The sequence below is a fragment of the Macrobrachium rosenbergii genome, chromosome 43 (genome assembly GCF_040412425.1).
Source record: "Macrobrachium rosenbergii isolate ZJJX-2024 chromosome 43, ASM4041242v1, whole genome shotgun sequence".
Lineage (NCBI taxonomy): Eukaryota > Metazoa > Arthropoda > Malacostraca > Decapoda > Palaemonidae > Macrobrachium > Macrobrachium rosenbergii.
The window spans coordinates 42,406,625-42,420,184 of NC_089783.1; the positions used below are offsets into that span (position 1 = coordinate 42,406,625).

Below are 13,560 nucleotides of genomic sequence, written 5' to 3' on the forward strand. Positions count from 1 at the left end.
TGGACAGCAGTAATTACATTTAAACCTTACTTCTTCGTAATGAACACCATACTCTTTGTTAGCTTGAATTCCCAGTCAATGGCCCATGTGGGCTTGTTCCATATGAATTGGGTTCGTGCTCTGAATAATAATAATAATATTATTATTATTATGCAATTTGGTGGCCATCGAGACACAACGATCCATGAATTCTTTTACGTGTTTTTGATAAACCTAAAAATAATACATAGCTTACTTTTACCCCGAACCTGATTATTCGACTAACATAATAAAACCTCACTTGCAGCTCAAAATACTGCAGGATCTGGTGATATTCGGTAATAATAAGGACGTACTTTACCGCAAAATTTCTAAACCTTTGAGGGGTTTTGCCCAATGATCTGTGTGGGGTTGGTCTTTAGATTAAACTGACCTTATGCCAGCGTGGGCCTTTGCCCATTGGCGGCCTGTAAGAGTGGTAAAGCAGTCCAACTGAGCATATGATTACTAAGTTTGTCAGAATAGTTGAACCCGCCCTTCCAAAATTTATCGCCCAAAAGAGAAATGAAACATTTCATTTTATATTTGCATGTGCCATTTGATAAATCTATTTATATTGCTACAGTATTTATGCAATATCTAATAGATTTGGTAGAGAATCAGAGAAGCATTGTTAGAGACTATCAATCGTTTTTGAAAGATAATACTGGAAGCAAAACCAATAATCCAAAATTGCTTAATAACACAGCTGTTTAGAGAATTCCCTTATTATTTTACAGAAATAAACAGGGGCTTTGAGGGGCACCAGTGCCATGATACAAACTATATTAAAGCTTGAAAATAAAAACATTAATCTGTAAACCCCGCTGGAGAATGTTCAACACTCAGTCTTCATCTGAATGTTTATCCCGTTTTAGTACAATTTTCCACTGTCTTGGCCTAAGGTCTGAGTGCTCTTGTCTGATTCAACTTGAATATTTTAGCGTTAGACAACTGGTAAAAGAAGGGGCTGCTTTTCACTGAAGATTTCATGGGCAAAACCGAAAAATACAGCATAATTTTGCGATCATTTTCACATAAGTGATGTCAGGCTAAGCTACACATTTTCATAGCACTTCAGTGACTTGTTATTAGAAACCCTATGTAATCTACCTTACAAAAAATCCAGAAAACGATTTAAAGGATAATTAAATAAAGACTGATTTCTAAATGTACTGATTTACTAAATTACTGTTTAACATCATTGTTTTTACAAGCCTCCAACTTCTCTTCCATGAATATGAACCGATGTCTTTGAAGCGTTTCAATAGTCTTGATGAAAATCGATTCACATGGGCAGCTCAGAAATTCATGCTGGCGTTCTGAAGCAGTGCAATAATTGGTTTCTCTTGGTTCCTATAAGCGTTTGGGACCAAACCTGAAAGCAGTAATAACAGCTATCATCAGTAGTATTTGGAATAATTTCATACCAATGATCTCCTCTAAAGCAAAAATATGTAAAATAAAGACATGTGGTACGGGACTGTAACATTGATCAGAATTTTTTTCCAACTCCTATAAACCTCCATCATTGCTCATGCAAAGCCTTATCATTATATTATTTTCTAACTGGATCTATTAAGATTTAAAAGCATTAAGTTCTCCATCAGTCCCTCTAGGTATTCCCTATTCCCGTCGTTTATTCTGTTAATTTTCACCAATAATACTCTAGTTCATCACATTTTCTGTCATTTTCTTCAATGGCTGACCATGTTACAATTTATGTCCTGCTACCTAAATCTTACGTTTGATCGACTTAATGACTCATTTAACTGATTATTGTAGTTTATGCAGCTAGTGTAGCCAGGATCGTCTTCGGTAGCTTTGGTGTTGTTAAAACCATGGATTTTCCCGTCATAATGACCTCTGCTTACAAGCAAAACCTCTTACTTCTAAAACTTACGCAACTCAATAAATGAAAGGTTAACACTTGCATTCACCAACTTCTGACAAAAAACAAACAAACAAACAGTACAAACCATTCAGACTTCTTTCTGCATTAAATTAATACTACTGTTTACATCAGAATCTCAATCTTTGAATGAGTAACATTTAACAATAACTAAACTATTAAAAAACCATTAATTACATTCCATTTGAATCAAACTTACAAAATAAAACTGCTCTTTTTCACTTTCTGTATTTGAAATCTATTGACTCGGCAAACGCCATGCTTTTGCAATGTTTAATGTGAAACCGATTTAAACTTGATTTTGACTACATTGTCACAAAATGATCCATGTCCAACCGAATAATGACAGGTCTAAGGCTCAAAATTTTTACATATGTGGTTAAATAAAACTAAGTTATTACATCTTTGGGGATCCGTAAAATACCCATATAACACTGAAGCCCTATGAATGTTCTCGTCAAAACAGTACACTAGCTATGATGAAGATTAACGGTTGCAAGCCTTAAAATAATCACTGGAAAAAAACCTTTGAAATGTTTGTATCCTTACCTTCAATTTCTAGGTTGGCGTGAACATCATTTTAAGAGCAAATTCATCCTTCCGTCCATCTAATTTCTTTCATTTACAAGAGACTAGGCCAACTCTGCAAAGAGATGTAACCGGTCAAAATACAAGATACAAGAGTAAGCAATGTATTAGTTCCATCGGCAGCCATCCACAACCCCCACCCAAAACATCCACACCTTCCACTGCCTTGTAGTCCTGAGGTATACTGGAATCTAATGCCTTAAAAGTTTAAATGTACTTGCTTTTAACTGGAAAAGGATGGTGGTGGCTGAATTAGGCTTCATAACTTTCCAACTGATTTTTATTTACAGAAAAAACATAAAAATGCCTGTTCTGAATAAGATATTGCTTTCTTGCATCACCAAGAAAATAATGTTTAGCGATGATAAAAAGTTCTTGTGAAGAAGTGTTCAATTTTCTAAGAACCTGCAAAAAACTGTTCCAAGACAATGTTAACATAGCTTCAGGGATATGTTAATAACTACAAATGTCGTCTTCACCGAGACCGTGAAAGGAAAGAATGTTTTACTGGAAAGCAATTCTGTAGATTCTGAAGGAAAATCAGGTAATACCAGCGGGTTATGACACGTCCAACTGGGGCCAAAATAAATGTGAAGAGCTTAATATAAGACATAAGTTAACCAATGTAACAAAATGTTTATGAACATGAAAAACTGAACCAATCATGGTGCTCTGATAACTTGATTGCCAAGATAGAAAAAATCCTTAAATTCCCGTGTGCTTTCCCAGATCGATTCCCGTTTTGGTGTTACCATTGAGACAAGCCTTTGACATTCTTTTCGCAGCGGTTGTGATTTCATACTAAAAATACTGTAAAAGTATGAATGAATATGGCATAAAAATACCGTACAAGTTTTACAGATAGAATTTTGTTCTAGTGGAGTCTATGCATAAGGCGTGAGAAAACAGCTCTACATTTCTAGCGTGAACCCAGATCCTAGTGTAAACACATTTTCGTCAATGCGTTTTCCGTTTTCTTTGATTTCGAAAGCAGGTAGTCTGGGCTGGATTTTTTATAGAAAACGGGTCCGCATGCGCTGTTCTAGAAAACCAGATATTACGCAAAAGGACAGACTACAATAACTACATTCTCGCGACACTGGTCACCTTTATACTAACTTTGTATGCGACAGAATCCTTCACGTTATTTACATGGAAAGTTGACAAAAACAAAAATTCTCGTATTTAGATGCTAAACACAGCCTATTTCCTTTGCATGCCAGCATATTGCCATCAGATTTGACATCAAGCTCTCAAATGCGATGACAAAACTGAAGTATTCACAAACTGAAGTGTACATAAATCCACTGGCATCTTGAAAAATAAACTGCAGTTCAGTTTAAAACAAAAAATTCGCTACACGTATCATGACCGCTGCCTTAAATCAAGTTGCTCAAGATCAGGTATAGCCTACTAATGGTAAAATCAGTTATCATTCTTGTGCACTCCAAAGTTACTATGTCGCATCAATGCTAATGAAAAGCACTATCAGTCTATTTCTCAATATCACCCACCAAATTAAAAAATCAAATCTCGTATCCCACGATACAAAAGATAAAATTCCTAAAAACAAGCACCATTACATAACCACATCACATCAGGCATGTTTCTAAGTTCAATTAAACAGTGGAACATTTTTACTGGCAATAAACTTTCAGAGGAAACCAGCAAACACCTGAAATTAATTAACCAACATTTCAGAACTTCCTATAAGGAAAGGGCAACAAACTTATCCGTAGACCCGATTTCTTACAAAATTAACAAAGCTTTCAATGGGAATCATTACATAGCAGTAAGCCTCCAATCTGACAGGTAACCTAAAATGGGGACAGTTACCCCATCTCAATGACAGGGAAAACCACTGTTCTCAAAATCATTTTTGAAGTCAGTAACGTCAGGATATTTCACAAAGCTACGAAATCTAGCATGCCTCTGAAGCTTGGCTCTCAATGATGAAAAGCAATAAGGTTCAAAGGATTACTTGGACCTGAATTAACCTTGTTTAAACCCAACAATTTCCCAAAATTTCCTAGCATTTACATCAAAAAGAACCTCATCATTTCAGGATACCATGATTTCATTTACAAAACAAAACAAAAATATTTATGCATAATTGTCTGATTTCCAACCAAATGCAATTAAAAGTTACTTTGAAAATTTATCTTTCTGGTAAAAACTACTCTAAAAGCTACTGGAAGTGATAGTTCATATAAAATAATATTTTTAATTTTCAGCTGCGTTTCATCCAAGTTTTTCCCCAAAATGTTCAACTGCATTATTTTCAAGTTTTTGTAAAAGCAACCTGCCTAATTCTATACTTCTGACTTCATCCTACTACGTATCTCTATCACACTTAGGTAGTATATCTCCCATAGAAACTTCATTTGATATTTACTGAAAACCTGCTTCACTACAGTTATCACTAATCTGGGGGACCTAGTAAGCCAGTCCTGTTAAAAGTGCAGCTACAATTACAGTGCCTAAAAACTTCTAATTTAAAAAGATGGACAATAAATTTTAGTTTGAGCACCACAATGTAATATCAAAACTCTTCAATAGTTTGGAGAAACTTTTGTTTCATGCTCAGTCCATCAACATTTACTGAGGTCTCCTTAAAAGATAAATCAATTACATGATTTGACCTCCATCAACCTACAATACCTTGTGTTCCCCAACCCATATTTTGGTACTCATTTAAAAAAAAATCTGTAATTGAATAATGTGAATCAGTTTAATACACTGGTTTCCAGAGAATCAACCCATATGAAAATAACTGAAAGAATATTTTGACATTTAAGCTTTATGTCTGATTTTTAAGGAACGATGGCCATAGTTAATGTTTATCAGTCTGCATTCTCTGACCATCATTATCAATATTATTATTGCTATTATTCAATCTCTTACCCTACCATAAACCTGAAACTTAACTCTCAACCCATTTGTACTGAACAGTGGGTACTACTGCAAGCCTATTCTTTCCATGGGTATTAATTTAGGTCAATGATTGCTCTGATTAAGAACTAAACTCAAGATTCAATAGACAAACTCAGTATTTAACTTCATACAGACCTACTTTACAACATTCTTTTAAGCTTGCTACTAACTCAAGAGCACAAAAATTATTTCCTTGCATATACTCGTACAGTACATTATGGCGAATATTTCTGATATATGTAGGGGCACATAATGCAACCATTCGATCAGAACTAAAATCTAAAGTTATATATTGAATAACCAGTAATTTAAGACTGATTCCAATTACTGTGATGACAAAATGTTTCAAAACTTATCAAAAATACCACATAAACCCCCTTAAGTCTATAATTATGGCTTTTCCTCTGAAACTGTCACTTGGATTTTTTTATCAGGTTTGCGAAGTTTGACCTGACATCTGTTCCCATTCTGCTCCTGACTGGCTGCATTATATGTCCCCATATATCTGAAATATTCGCCATAATGTATGTATATTTTTATACAATTAGTAGAAACTTAAAAGAATGTTGTAAAGTAAGAAATCCCTAATCGAGTTTTGTAATATGCTGACAGCAAATGCATAAATTCTGGTAATGTATTGCAAGTTTCATTTGCATAGTTCCTCTCTGATGTGCACCAACAACAACAAGAATCCAGGAGTCTACGGGGAGGGAGATCTAAAGGTACTAGTGTTTTGAAGGTGGATCATAGACCATAATCTAAAGCAAGTCTGTAATAAACAAGGGCTAAATTAGAACACCTAAAATATATTGCTTATCATGCCTTAACACTGACAATTCAAGCCCTTACAGCCTTATAAGCTCAAGAATTTGAGTTAAAATCAACTTCAAAAGCAATTAAGTTGAAAACCAGTTTTAACAATTTGATAGTTTATAAACTAAATAACAGTGAACATAATCATAAGATATTGTCACTACCATGGTGTTTTTTTAATTCTTACCTCACATATCACAAGAATGCTTAAAATTTCTTAGGGGACTTACCTTAAACTTCAGTCCAACAACCTTAATGTCAAGGTATACCCCAGAGGTTCCCTTTGCAAAATTGTGCTCAGTCTGGTCTGGATATAAGATTATAAAAGTCAAAGGTAGTCCATTTATAGTACAGATTATAAAAATTCAGTTCAAATGTATTCCTGACTTCAGATTCAATAAAAATCAACTTTGTCCCATTTATAGCTCTTAATTCAGTAATGCAATCAATAGATGACCTGATGCAAAATTATATGCAAATGTGTATAACTTGTCAAGAAAATTAAATCTTTATATTAATTCTGAACAAATGCCATCCACAAATACAATTATCCAGTAAAAATGTAAGACTGTCTAATTCTAAATAGTCATCAGCAATAATAAAAGTAGTCTGAAAATAATATATTCCTGACTTCAGATTCCATAAAAATCTACTTTATGTCTCTAATAGTCTAGCAGTAATATAGGCTTTTATCTTAATTAAGTTGTGCACAACGGTGGTGGCCCAATTACTGTACAAGGTAGGCCTGTCTCTTAATTCCATAAACTGCCCTTCATATAGAAATAATGCACTACAGACTTTCAATAATTCAGCAAAATGTCCTACACGTGAAGGCCTGTCTCTTAAATCCATAAATTGTGAAACAATGCAGACTTTAGTAATAAACACGTGAAACATAGCTTAGTAATAATGTACGACTTACTTTGGTGCAAATGAACTGCAAATCAATAGTAGTCCTGTAATAATGTAGTTACATCTCACAATTCAGTATTAATTCCTGCCTGTCGAAAATTGTCCTGTAATAAAGCAGCCCTGACTTAATTAGGCAAAAAATACATCAAAATGGGCAGTAAAATCCTAACAGGACTAAAATGCAAAATAAGTACTGATAAAGCAGGGAGAGTAACTAAAACCTCTGAATACATTTCTCTGGAAAAGTTCAACTTTGAAACACAGAAAAGACTGTTCACAAAAACACAAGTAGAACCAACAAAACCATGGTGAGAGAGTCTAGTATGTCATGCATGGAATCTGTTACTGAAAGCTTGCATTTGAGAAGCTACAGACATGGGATTTCAATTTAAATTTTGCGAAAAATTAAGGTTATAGTTAACACTCAGACTTTCCCCTAGATCTGTGGCTGTAAATCCTCAACTGTATACCACCTACCACCTCTGAATTTCTTGTTACCAATCCTTTCAATAGAATTTGCAATCTTTTGTCCTTCCTAGGACCCTGACCCAGTGGTATTTTAAATCGGTAGCAGTAGTAAACTTTCCTCATAAACAAGAACAAAACTGGTAAAACCAAAACTCCATAATCTAATGGTTAAAATTTAAACCTCTTGTATATACTTCCATCAAAGTCAAGCTTGTATTTTTCTTAGGTATAGGTTTCATTCGACAAACAATTACTTGCCAACATGTGGGTAACACGCGAAAAATGAACACTACTCTTGCTCCACAACCCCACTACCTAGCACCAGTAGGGTAGCCTAACCTAAGACCAAAATACATTCATGCCAAATGTTTCTCCCCATGAAGTTCAAACTACAAACAACAGCCTAGGGTATTCTGGATTTTTACTAGACAAATTCTTAATGACGCCTTATCTCATTATGGCATTTTAACATGATGAGTGGCTCTGAAAACAACTTGACACTTTGCCTTATGGGTGGCTAGGTTTTGGTATGGTAGCATCCTACCCTCAACGAACGTGGCCAGTCAAAAGCCGATAATCCAGGCTACACTTTCCTACGTGTAAAACACTTTTATGCTGGGTACATTTCTATACCTCTTTAATCTACATATTAATGAGCTTCTATATTATACTGTATAATAATGAATTGTCAATTGCGCAATATAAAATGGATGATTAGCCTATTTCAACATTAGGCTCTCATGACCAATCAGAACGCTATCTGGTCATTTATCGGTAGTTTTAGTAATTTTAGTGATAGGCTAGTACTGAAAGGTCTGATGGTATAATAATCTTTCACAAGGTAACACAGTTCTATTATGGATAGCGATTTAAGCTAACTAAACACGGTTAGGCTAAACTGAATAACAAATGATAATTTTTACTTTAATATCAGGTCTCAATATTGAAGTTTCTTTTTTATTATGTTTTTAGGCCTCCGCTATATGCCTCGTACAAAAACCACACTAAATCCTATCGAAAATTTACGGTTACTGAGACATTTAGCACTTAACTCTACGCTTCTCCATCCACGACATTGGGTCTGGCGCCAGATGCCAGAAACTTTTAAAGTTGTAAGAACTCTCCTGTTCTACCACGCAATTCATCATGCGAGTGCAGATGGTATTATGGTAAAAAAAAGTACAACACAAATATTACACAAATATTCAACAAAAACAAAGCTCCATTTCACTTAAAACTGATATCATTGTCGACGACTCTCTTGTTAATCAGTTTGGCAGCAGATGAACCTTTAAACAGAAAACACCCAAATGAATATTCACAGTATGAATATAATAGTTATCCAAATTATTTAACGATTTCATAATTTTTCGTATTTAATTTTGGGCTTGTTGTCCTCCTGGCAATTTGGGACGACGACGCCACTATAGTCATCTATTGACAGTTCAAGTAACTAATAATTATAAAAATAGATATAAATAATAAATGGTGACTGACAGCTTTCTTATTTACGTCGACGATTCAGTCTTCGATTTTACAGAAGATACGAAAAAATGGATCCAAGAAATAAACATGTAGATTTAAAAATCTTATTTTCCTTCATACTGAATTTTTTTCATTATTCTTGCACAATGAATTGTTTGCTAAAATACTGTAAACTGAAATGGACATATTAAGTAGGAGCTATCGCAATTCAGGCTTATTAAAGTAAATAACTAATGTCTTTAAAATTCTTATATGTAGAAATACTTTTATCTAATTATTAGGTTAATTAGTTAAAACAATATAATAGTATTTATAACAATGATAATTATGAAAGCTCATCAAAATGCTTATAAGAAATACAAAAAGTAATAAAAATTTAATAAATTATTTGATAAATTTAGAGATGTGATCTTTCTTTATCTTGTAATTCACTGTCCTTGTCATGAAGAATCAACCAAGTAAAAGTGAAGAGGAATAGGTGAAATATGCTCTTGAATTATAAATACCTGAACGTTCATCTTTCGAGTTGACAAGCCTACATTGAACGAAGACTTTATCACGTTACATTCGTTTATTTTACTGAGCAAATCAAATGAGTAAAAGTAGTTGCTTGGAATACTGAATACATTTATTACATCAGTTTATATATATATATATATATATATATATGCAGAATTATTTTCATTTATTACCATCCGATATCCAAAGTTTTTTCCTTCTTTCGTCGTTTTCAGAATATTTATTATATATATATTTTTATATATATATAGAATATATATATATAACTATATATATATATATCCAAAGGGAAGTTAAGAGGGCATTGTGGCTATTAGAATTACATATATATATAGACTTATATATACTTATATATATATATATATATATATATATATATATATATATATATATATATATATATATATATATATATATATATGTTTGTGTGTGTACATATATTGAAAATTTGATTAACATTCATGGAAACTAATAACAATATTACTCTTACTTATCTTTATAAATAAGTGATAAAATAGTAAAAAAAAAATCTACAAAAAAACATACCAGCTATTTATAACATGCCAATTATATTTCGCAGTCACCCATTTCAGGTGAGAGATGGCTTTTGAATCATTGTAATTTGAGCTCTTTATATCCATTTGGTGGTCAGAAATTAGAGTTGTGTTATAGCGGAAATAATTATTTTTTCAAATTACTATTCGTAGTAATTCAGAGGAAGAGTAGAAATTGCCATGTTTGCGTGGGTTTTTATTTGGATATCAATTTTTAATAAATACATATTCTTATATATTATATATATATATATATATATATATATATATATATATATATATATATATATATATATATATATATATATATCATTAGTGGGTTCTCTAAACAATGTTCAAACTAATACACAGAATTCTCTAATCCAGTTTAGATTACAAATTTTAGCGTATTTTTCGTCAAAGATTTTAGTGGTTATTCTCTAATACTATCAAAGAAATTATCAATTCACATAGGAGTGATTTCCCTCTATGATCATTAAGGAAATCCTAAAAGCTATCGATTTCCAATACCTAAATTTCTCAATAATACAAACTGATATTCATATTGGTATGAACCAATATTGAGAAAGACTTCCATAAGCGATTGTCAGCTGAAAATACAATTCATTATGATTTAATTTGTTTTGATTCACAGCTTCAAACGCAAAATTGTAAGTTCTTGTAGTTGCGTATCCGATCATGTTTCTGAAGGGAAGGAAAGCCTTGGCTTCCACCATATTAATCTTGTGGCAAAGGTAATTTTTTACCTTGAGGACAATACTTTTCCATTAAGTATTTTCCTCAAGGGACAAAATGGACCTCCGTCCTCAGATTATTACAGAACTATTCTCTCTCTCTCAAGATCTCTCTCTCTCTCTCTCTCTCTCTCTCTCTCTCTCTCTCTCTCTCTCTCCATTTATCTACCATTTATCTCAGTCCATTCTGAGAGAGAGAGAGAGAGAGAGAGAGAGAGAGAGAGAGAGAGAGAGAGAGAGAGAGTTCTGTAGACCCTAGGCATTATGCATATAAATTCCCCATTCTGATACGAAATGTTAGAAAAAAGAATTGGATTTAACTTCATGGTAGCCAACCTAGGAGGTTTTCCGTTACTATAGTCATGATATTTTACAAGTTATTCATTGTTTCACATTAGGTGCTAAGAAAAGTTGTCATCCAGTCACACGACCGAAATTCCGGCAAAATTTCTCGAGCATAAAACACTACCAATTCAGTGTGTGTGCGCGTGTGCACAAAAATAAAAGCAATACGAATGACTATAACGAATTAAGAAAAAATAGACGAATATGATTATGTGACCTTCCACTGACTCTGAAAGTAAGATATATCAAAGCTTCACTGGTGTAGCCGCCTCCCCCACCCCCCACACAAAAAAACAAGATGTGGGCTAATAGATATTAGCGAGAAAAATATTCAGAAATTAATAACAAAATTAAAATAATTGTTTTAGATCTTGACAAAATCTTTTATAACTTATTTTAAGTGTGGAATTCCTGGGACGGGAATCAGAAAACTAAACGGTACTGAGATTTTGCAATTTTCCCTGGAAAATTATTTTTCTTATAAGTCACTTTTTTCCTTTATGTTATTATTTAAAAACAAAATTTTTCGACAACTATAATCTTTCAAAAGCATTTTTCAAATTTTAACGAAAACTTTCTCTTTTGAGAGAGAGAGAGAGAGAGAGAGAGAGAGAGAGAGAGAGAGAAGAACCCCTTACGTTGCGAATCTCAGTTACTTCCTGAGAACAATGCAAGTGGTCGCACCGCTGGCTACTTGTTTTTAGGTTGGCTTAAGTCATCTGAAAGCTAGATTAAACTAGTTACTAGATCTCCGAAAACGTAGAGATTTGCCAGCTCTCTAGTCTAGAGCACACTGCTGACTGGTAATGACTACGTGTTCGATTTCCTCGCATAATCACGGCACATTTGATATGTGTAAGGCTCACACATTCCATATTATTTCATGTACTGTTCCGTGGTATTTATTTCTATTAAAACACTCGGTTGAAATATTAAACGTAGGCTTTTGTTTACCGACCTGATATAGGATCTCCTGAAATACTTGGTGGGGAAGTTATAGACAGTGGAAAGCTTTGGGATATAGTCTGCACAGCTGGTTGCTTGATTTATGCTAAGGCATAAGTCAGGGTGGATACACAGGTGAAGAATTTACCTTGAAACGGTCTACAGTGAGCCGATAAACACCAAATGTTATCTGCTCCTCACATGAAAAACTTTGATAATAAAAAATACTCCTCCAACAGATTAAATGTTCTTTGTCCTATCTGATGGCAGCTTGGTTTTTCATGTATTCAGGAACATTATTGTTTTTAAGTGTTTAAGCCTAAGAATGATGTTTCGCCCCTCTGGAACGTAACAATTTTGTTCAAGAATCAGCTAGTAGTTTCTTTGAAAAAATGCTTATACTATAATCATAATGATTCATTATCAAAATACTTTATTCGAGTTATACATGACCTGAATTTTGATAGTTTCGACTGTAGATAAGTTTTAAAAATCATATGACTTGAAAAGAGACAAAATCATAAAAAGATCGAGAACGAGTTGGGTATTAGATTCACTCATTTATTCTATGACTTACCTTGATTTTTAATCCTTAGTTAGAGATATTTCACAGATGTTCATCACAAAAAATATCAACATGTCTCAAAGAGATTTAATGAGACCATAAATTTTTACATGTCACGTACAACTTTAGGTTATTCTGGTCAAGTTCAGTTCAGTTGTGAGGTGTAAGATTTTGCGTTTTCAGCTGTGCCACCTTACTTCACTATTCTAGGCCATTTCTTTGTTTCTTTCCTCTTTTCACTATTCCTTCCTTCTTGAACAAAGCGTTTTTAGCTATTTTCTCGTTTTCATTCTCATAAAGTTGCTTATTTTCTTCTCTCTTTGCTTGGTTTACAATTGTAAAGGAGAAAATCGGAAGGACTATCCCAATACTTCCATTTCTGCGCAGAGAACCAACATTTTACATCCCTCCCTTGGTGTCACTTTCTGTTACTCAACCTTTAATAGTTTTATCCTCTCCTGTAAACTTTTACTGAATCTGCCAATTATCATATGTTGCAGCTCCTGTCCCGTCTTTGCAAGTATTTTTTAACTTCTCCCTTCATCTCTTGATTCTTCTACTGCCGTTTATCTTGTAAGGTGACCTTATCCTTAATCTTCTCCCTTATCATTCTCCTGAAGTTTCTATCATTTATCTCCGCGTCTTCCATGCATTAAATGGTATCTTTCACTCATTTATTACATTCAGTTTATTTTATTTCTTGTAATATCTTATTCAACAGCTCATTTCTACTTTATGATTTTTTCTATTTTCTGCAATTATTTTTTA

At 33.4% G+C, this 13,560-nt stretch overlaps 1 long non-coding RNA gene across 4 annotated transcripts; it reads right to left on the minus strand.

Annotated features, from left to right (window-relative positions):
- Window positions 1-1,181: 1,181 nt before the first annotated feature.
- On the minus strand, window positions 1,182-9,057 carry LOC136828529 (uncharacterized). Of its 4 annotated transcripts, none has more exons than XR_010850088.1 (5): window positions 8,877-9,057; window positions 7,188-7,281; window positions 6,496-6,567; window positions 2,480-2,573; window positions 1,182-1,396 (listed from the first exon to the last, which is right to left on the minus strand). It is a non-coding gene; the product is annotated as an uncharacterized lncRNA (long non-coding RNA). The 4 variants fall into 4 exon arrangements; XR_010850090.1 differs by lacking the exon at window positions 8,877-9,057 and adding an exon at window positions 8,698-8,818; XR_010850089.1 differs by lacking the exon at window positions 8,877-9,057 and adding an exon at window positions 8,569-8,658.
- Between the last annotated feature and the right edge of the window lie 4,503 nt (window positions 9,058-13,560).